Genomic DNA, 9,036 nt, shown 5'->3' with positions numbered 1-9,036 from the left:
GGGCAAGTGCAATGATGTGGTTTATGACAAAGTATACAGCAAATGCTAAATAAGGCTCCTGGAGTGGGCACAAAAAGCTGAGCATGAATGGGACTTTAGCTGACCTCAGGGGAAGAAAATGTGAATATTGCAGGTAGTCCCAGTGTTCCACAGCAATGGCTTTTCTGATGCTCCCTTCTTTTTTTATTTTTTTAAATTCTACTGGTTTGGGAAATCTTTTTTTTTCCCATTAAGTTTATTGGTACATTTTAGGTATAAAATACAGTTACATTCATCATTGGGATCTGGTACCATTACATGAGTATCTTGGTTCTTATTTTTTCCCCTTCCCCTGCCCTCCCTTCAACCCTTCCACTCTTCCATATTTGCAAAGACTTTGTTTCCATTTTTTTCCTTTTCTCATATTTTTTCTTTTCCCTTCTTTCCTTTCCCCTACCCCTCCTACTTCCCCTGCTCCTTTAGACCTTTTCTTCCTGTTACACAGTATCAATTATACATTTAAAAAATTATAATATCAAGATCTAGAAGACATTACCACAGATTTTATAGAATTTAAAAGGATATAGAAAGCATATTACAAAAATCCTCTTTGAAATAAATTTGATAACTTCTAAGAAGTACCTTGGAAGACAAATTAATGAAACTAACTCTGGAGGAAATATAAAATTTGAATAGCACCTATTAAAGAAAGTATATTCCTAGCTTGAAAACCTACCTATATGACAACAGCAGGCTCATATACATTTTAACTGATAAATTATATCAAACATTTAGAGCAGAAAAAAGAAGAAACACTTCTCCCCTCATTTTAGGAAATCAACATTGTGCTAATCCTAAAACTGGATAAAGATAATAGAAGAAAAAGTATGAACATAGCTAGAAATTTTAACAAAACAAACTCTTAGAAGTCAGAACTGGCAGTATGTAGAAAGTGGTTTTATTATAGGGATGGCAGTGTTGGTTCAGCATTGGAAGATCCACCCCCAAAAGTCATCATTTGAACAGAGGAAAGGAAAAAGCCATATGATCCTGTCACTAGTTGGAGAAAAAGTGTTGGACTAAATTCTACAGCTGTCCATGGTAAAAGCTATCAGGAGACTAGAAGTAGAACAGAAGCTTCTCAACAGATCAAAGACATGTACTCCATACTTCCAGCGAGGACGCCTTATATAAATGGAGAAGATACAATCCTTTCTCCCTAAGGAGGGGAACAAGGGCAGATATGCCTACTCTCCATCTGTTCATTAAACTTTTTTTTTCCCTTAAATTCTTTTATTGGTACATTTTAGGTATACAATACATTTACATTTCTCATTGGGAACTTGTAGCTTTACATGATGTATCTTGGTTCTTCTGTCCATTAAACTTTGAAACACAGGCCCGAACCAAAATAGTCTGGCAATAAAATGACACAATTAGGATAGGATTGGCAAAGCAGAAGCAAAATCTTTATATGTAGATGAAATGATCATCTACAGAGAAAATACTAAGAAATCTCCAGGAGCCCCTAGAACTTGTATTGAATTTAGCAGGATTAGAAAACACAAGGTATATAATAAAAGTTCAGGTCTATGTATACTTGCTATAAAAGAAGAATTGGATATTGAAATTTAAAAGTTATGTAGGAGTACAAAGGACCTAGAAAAGTAAAAAGAAAAAAAAAGTGTTGGAAGACATTTAGTACCTAATTTTAAGACTTCCTCTTAAGCTACAGTAATCAAGACAGTGTTGGTATAAGGAAAGACATATAGATCATTGGAATAAAACAGAGAATCTAGAAATAGAACCACACATATATGGTCCACTGAGTTTTGAAAGATTATTTAACATTCACGTTTTATAGAATATAAACTCAATTCAAGAGCAGAGGAAAATATAATGTTTTCAGCAAGTGGCACTAGAACACCTGGTATCTGTATGTAAAAAATTAATCTCAAACCTTTATTTCCATACATAAAAATAACTTGAAAGGATCTATGAACTTAAATATGAAAGCCTAAAAGTATAAAACTTTAAGAAGAAATTATAAGGGAAAATGTTTATGAATTTAGGGTAGGCAAGAATTTTCTAGGATATAAAAAATATGATGTATAAAAGAAAAAAATTGATAAATGAGATTCCATCAAAATTTAGAACTTTAAATAGCATAGTTAAGAAAATGAAAAGTAGCCCTTAAACAGACCATATTTATAACGCATATAACCTATGACCAGAATATGTAAAGAACACTTACAGCTCATTAATAGGCAACCCAATTAAAAAGTAGACACTAGAAGATGATAAATAGCCAGTATAGCACCAGGAAAGGTGCGCAACACTAGAATCAGAAAAATACTAACAAGATCATATTATACACTCATTAGGGAGATGAAGTTAAAAGTTTTAAAAGAACAGATGTCAGCTTAGGTGTGAACCAGTTAGAACTTTCTAATACTGCTAATGTGAATGTAAAATGATAAAACCATTTTGGAAAACAATATAGAAATTTCTTGTATTACTGTTAAAAGAACTAATAGTCCTGTTCTTAAGTTTTTACTTGAGAGGAATGAAAACACATGTTCACAATAGATTTGTACATACAAGTTGACTGTCCCTTATGTGAAATTCTTGGGACCAGAGTGTTTCAGATTTTCTTTTGAAATCCACTTGATCTGCAAAGAGGATAGCTACTCCTGCTTTTTTTTTCTGCGGGGGGGGGGGTGTTCCTGTCACATGGAGTATTGTTTTCCACCCTTTAACTTTCATTCTATGAGTTTCCTTTTGAATTAAGTGTGTTTCTTGTATTATGCAGCATATTGTTGGATCTTGCTTCTTGACCCATTCTGTCAGTCTATTTCTTTTGATTGGTGAATTGAGACCATTAACATTCATGGTTATAACTCATACATATTGACTTATCATTGTCATGACCTTTTCTATTTGTTGGATTCTCCCACTTTGTGTTTAATTTCTTGTCACACCCGATGGATTCATTCTGCTGAGCTTCCTGGGGTTGTGATCCTCATTGTCTTTTCCTAGGATATTATCTAAAAATTTTGGAGTGCTGGTTTGGTATTCATGAATTTTCTAAGGTAGTCTTTGTCATGAAAGTATCTTATTTTTCCATCAATTTTGAAAGATAATTTTGCAGGGTACATCAATCTGGGTTGGAGGCTGTTTTCTTTTAGGGCTTGAAATACACTACTCCAAGCTCTTCTTGCCTTGAGGGTTTGCATTGAGAAGTCTGCTGTGATTCTGATGGGCTTTCCTTTGTATGTGATTTGTTTTTTTTCTCTAACTGCTTATAGAACTTTGTTCTTCTGTTGGGTTTCTGGAAGCTTAACAATTATATGCCTATGGGTAGATTTTTTTTGTATTAAATTCTTTTATTGTTACATGGTAGGTATACAACACAATTACATTTCTCATTGGGAATTGTACCTTTATATAATGCATCTTGGTTCTTATTTTTTGCCCATTCCTAGCCCTCCCTTCACCTCCTCCACCCTTCCCTATTTACAAAGACTTTATTTCCATTTTTTCCATTTCTCATCATTTTTCCTTTCCCTTCTTTCCTTTCCTCTGCCCCTCCCACTACTCCTACCCCTTTGGACCTTTTCTTCCTATTTTGCATTATCGATTATTCATTCTAATCATTGGTACATTTTAGGCATACAGTATAATGACAGTCATCATTGGAAATTTGCACCTTTACATAGTCTCTCTTGGTTCTTATTTTTCACCCTTGCCCAGCCCCCCCTTAAACCCCTCCATTCCTCCCTATTTACAAAGATTTTGTTCCTATTTTTCCATTTTCTCATATTAATCCCATTTCCTTCTATCCTTTCCCCTAGCCCTCCCACTTCCTTCCCCTTTGCCCCTTTTTTTCCTATTTCACATTACCTATTATACATTTTAGTCCTTATTTACACTCTCAGTTTCTCACACCAGAGAAACTATTTGGTATTTATGCATGTGTGTCCTATTTATTTCACCTAAGAGTATCACCTCAATGGGCATCCACTTAGCTATAAATGTCTCTATTTCTCATTTTTTATGGCTGAGTAGTACTCCATTTTATTAAAAAACGACATTTTCTTGATCCAGTCTCCAGTTGATGGGCATTTGGGCTGTTTCCAAGTTTTAGCTATCACAAACTGTGCTGCTATGAACATGGGTGCACATATATCACTGTGGTATGATTCTTTGAATTCTTTGGGGAAGATCCCCAGCAGTGGAATAGCGGGGTCAAATGGGACTTCCAGTCCTAGCTCTTTGAGGTATCTCCATACTGATTTCCACAGTGCTTGCACCAGTCTACACTCCCACCAGCAGTGGAGCAGGGTTTCTCTTTCCCCACAGCCCCGCCAGCATTTCTTATTGGTTGATTTCATGATAGCAGCCATTCTTTCTGGAGTGAAGTGGAATCTCAGCGTTGTTCTCATTTGCATCTCTCGAATGACCAGTGATGTTGAACATTTTTTCATGTATTTATTTGCTATTTCTACTTCTTTGTCTGAAAAATGTCTATACATTTCAGATGCCCATTTTCAGATTGGGTCTTTAAATTAGGGAGGTCTGATCTTTTTAAGTTCTTTATAGATTCGAGATAGTAGACCTTTGAGGAAGAGCAGGTGAAGATTTTTTCCCACATTGTGGGTTGTCTCTTCACACTGCTGGTGGTTTCTCTTGCTGTGCAGAAGCTTTTTAATAAGAAGAGATCCCACTTGTTGATTGTTTGTGCTAGTTCACGGGCAGCTGAGGTTTTGTTCATAAAATCTTTTCCTACACCGATGTCTTCAAGAATTCTACCTAACCTCTGTTCCAACTGGTTCAGCGTTTCTATTTTAATATTTAGGTCTTTAATCCATTTTGATTTTAGTTTAGTGCATGGTGAGAGATATAGGTCTAGTTTTAATCTTTGGCAAGTTGAAACCCATATTTTCCAGCACCATTTATTAAAGAGGCTACCTTTCCTCCAGTGAGGGTGTTTGGCTCCTTTGTCGAAGATGAGATGGCTGAGTGTGTCTGGCATTGTTTCTGCATCTTCTAATCTGTTCCACTGGTCCTCAGGTCTGTTTCTTTGCCAGTACCATGCTGTTTTTATCACAGTAGCTTTGTAGTATGGTTGCAGGTTGGGGATTGTGATACCCCCTGCCATGTCTCTGTTACCTAGAATTGCTTTTGCTATTCTGGCTCTCTTCTTGTTCCAAATGAATTTTTGGATTGTTTTCTCAAGGTCTGTGAAGTATGCTGCTGGGATCTCAATTGGAATTGCATTAAATCTATCTAGCAGTTTTGGAAGTATGGCCATTTTCACTCTATTAATCCTTCCTACCCAGGAGCAGGGGATGTCTGTCCATTTTCTGATATCATCTTCAATCCCTCTTTTCAGAGTCCCATAGTTTTCAGAGAAGAGGTCTTTGATTTCTTTCATTAGGAAGATTCCTAGGTATTTCAGTTTTTTGGATGCTATTGTGAAAGGAATTATTTGCCCTATTTCTCTCTCAGTGAGTCTGTCATTGGTGTAGAGGAATGCTATTGATTTTTGTGTGTTAACCTTGTAACCAGCTACTTGGCTGAATTTGGTTATTAAGTCTAGAAGACTTTCGGTGGAGTTCTTGGGGTCTTAGAGTATCATGTCATCTGCCAATAATGACAATTTGACTTCTTCATTTCCTATCTTTATTCCTTTTATTTCTTTCTCTTGTCTAATTGCTGTGGCTAATGTTTCCAGAACTATATTGAACAAGAGTGGTGATAGTGGACATCCTTGTCTTGTTCCTGATTTGAGTGTGAAGCATTTCAGGTTTTGACCATTTAGTATGATATTGGCTATTGGTTTTTCATAGATGGCTTCTATCAGTTTGAGGTAGAGACCATCTATTCCAATTTTTTGTAGGGTTTTTATCATAAATGCATGTTGGATTTTGTCAAACGCTTTTTCTGCATCTATGGAGATAATCATATGGTTTTTGTCCTTGGCTCTATTGATATAGTGTATTACATTAATTGATTTTCGTATATTGAACCATCCCTGCATCCCTGGGATGAATCCCACTTGATCAGGGTGTATGATCTTCTTGATGATCTTCTGCATTCTGTTTGCCAGTATCTTATTAAGGATTTTTGTATTTATGTTCATTAGTGAGAATGGCCTATAGTTCTCTTTTTCAGTTGGGTCTTTCTCTGCTTTGAGGATCAAGGTGATGCTTGCTTCCAAGAATGAATTTGGGAGTATTGCTTCCCTTTCAATTTCATTGAAGAGTTTAAACAGTAGTGGCAGCAGTTCCTCTCTAAATGTCTTGTAGAATTCAGCAGTGAAGCCATCAGGGCCAGGCTTTTCTTAGTTGATAAGTTTTTAATTACATTTTCAATTTCATTGGTTGATATTGGGTTGTTCAGAATTTTTAGGTCTTCTTCGTTCAACTTTGGTAGTTCATATGTATCTAAGAATCTGTGCATTTCTTCTGTGTTGCCCATCTTATTGTTGTATAGGTTCTGGAAGTAGGTATTGATGATCCTCTGGATTCCTGCTGGGTCTGTTGTAATTTCACCCTTTTCATTCCTAATTGCGTGGATTTGGGCCTTTTCTTTCCTTTTTCTGAAAAGGTTGGCTAAGGGTTTGTCAATTTTGTTGATTCTTTCAAAGAACCAACTCTTGGCTTCATTGATTTTTTGTATCATTCTCTTAGCCTCCATTGCATTGATTTCTGCTCTGATCTTTATAATTTCCTCCCTTGTATGAGCTCTGGGGTTTGTCCTGTTCTTCTTTTTCTAGAAACTTGAGGTTCAGCATCAGGTTGTTTAATTGGGCTCATTCTGTTTTCCTAATATGCATATTCACTGTTATGAATTTCCCTCGTAGTACTGCTTTCATTGTATCCCATAGATTCTGATATGTTGTATTGTTGTTGTCTTTAATTGAAGAAACTGTCTGATTTCTTCTTTAATTTCCTCTGTGACCCATTGGTTATTCAGAAGTGTGTTGTTCAATTTCCACATGTTTATGAAATTTTTTGAGTTTCTTTTGCTATGGATCTCCAATTTCATCACACTATGGTCTGATAATACACAGGGGAAAACTTCAATTCCTTTGCACTTACTTAAACATATTCTATGAGCAAGTATGTGGTCTATTTTGGAGAATGACCCATGTACAGCTGAGAAGAATGTGTATTCTGATTTTGTGGGGTGGAACACTCTGTAAACATCTGCTAAGTTCATCTGTTCAAGAGCTCGATTGAGTTCTAGTATTTCATTACTTATTTTTAGTCTAGTTGATGTATCTATTTGTGACAGTGGGGCGTTGAGGTCCCCCACTACAATAGTATTAGTGCATATATGACTTTTCATGTCCGTTAGTATTTGTTTTATATAGTTGGGTGCACTAGTGTTTGGTGCATAGATATTTATGATTGTCACCTCTTCCTCTTAGATTGTTCCCTTTACAAGGATGTAGTGTCCTTCTTCATCTCTCTTAATCAGTGTTAGTTTGAAATCTACTTGATCTGCAAAGAAGATAGCTACTCCTGCTTTTTTTCGGGTTCTGTCACATGGAGTATTGTTTTCCACCCTTTAACTTTCAGTCTATGAGTTTCCTTTTGAATTAAGTGTGTTTCTTGTATGCAGCATATTGTTGGATTTTGCTTCTTGACCCATTCTGCCAGTCTGTTTCTTTTGATTGGTGAATTGACACCATTAACATTGATGGTTATAACTGAAACATATTGCCTTGTCATTGCCATGACTTTTTCTTTTTGTTGGGTTCTCCCCCTTTCCATTTAATTTCTTGTCATGCCAGATGGGTTCATTCTGCTTTGCTTCCTGGGGTTGTGATCCTCAATGTCTGCTCCTAGGATATTGTGTAAAATTCTCTTGAGTGCTGGTTTGGTATTCACAAAGTTCCTAAGGTGCTCTTTGTCATGAAAGTATCTTATTTCTCCATCCATTTTGAAAGATAGTTTTGCAGGGTATATCAATCTGAGTTGGAGGCTGTTTTGTTTTAGGGCTTGGAATATGTCACTCCAAGCTCTTCTTGCCTTGATGGTTTGTGTTGAGAGGTCTGCTGTGATTCTGATGGGCTTTCCTTTGTATGTGATTTGTTTCTTTTCTCTAACTGCTTGGAGAACTTTGTTCTTCTGTTGAGTTTCTGGAATCTTAACAATTATATGCCTATGTGTAGATTTCTTTGATCAAGGCTATTTGAAGTCCTATATGCCTCACTTATCTGTATGTCATGCTCTTTTCCCCTGTTTGGGAAGTTTTCTGCCATCACTTCTGTGAAGAGATTTTTTATGTCATCTCCACTCTCTCCTGTTTCTTCATTGACTCCAATCAGTCTTATGTTATTCTTCTTTGCCTCATCTAGCAGCTGCTGGATTGATTTCTCATGTTCCCTTATAATTTTGAAGCAATTTTTCTTTTCCTCATCACTAATTCTAATCTTATCTTCTATATCTGAAATTCTGTCCTCACATTGGCTCATTCTGCTGTGTAGACTTTCAATGGAGTTTTTCATGTCCTGAAAATCTATTTGCATCTGTTTTATGGATTCCATTTGTTTCCTATGTTGGAATTCCATCATGTTCCTGAGCTCCTCTCTAGATTTATTAATCATGTCTTGCAGTAGGGGCACAATTTCTCCTGTTATCTGAGAAATTATTTCGGATTTCTTTTTTTCCAGATCCCCTTTTGTTGCCAGTTCAGTGGGTCCAGGTGGTTGAGTATCAGAGTGTTCCCTCTCATTTCCCCTTGGGGTTGCTGTAGGTGATCTAGAAGTCTGGTTTTGAGACTTATTTATGTGTTTTCTCATCTTGACTGGGGCGGGGGGCTGTTAGCGCCTGCACAGATTACCTCCTCTGAGCTGGGTGAGGTGGGACAGGCTCCGCGAGCAGCGGTAGGGATGGTGACCCAAAAGCCCTTTCCTGTGGGCTGGGAGCAGCCGGAGGGATGGTGGCTGGGAAACCCCTTCCTGTGGACCAGGAGCAGTGGGATGGTGGCTCAGAAGCCCCTCCCTCTGGGCCGGCAGCGGTGGGAGGGATGGTGGCCTGGAAG

The sequence above is a fragment of the Heterocephalus glaber genome, unplaced genomic scaffold (assembly GCF_053883595.1).
Source record: "Heterocephalus glaber isolate CG9 unplaced genomic scaffold, H.glaber_assembly_v1.0 deba00001666, whole genome shotgun sequence".
NCBI lineage: Eukaryota > Metazoa > Chordata > Mammalia > Rodentia > Bathyergidae > Heterocephalus > Heterocephalus glaber.
The sequence above is the reverse complement of the archived record's forward strand: the minus strand, read 5'-3'. Positions refer to the sequence as shown.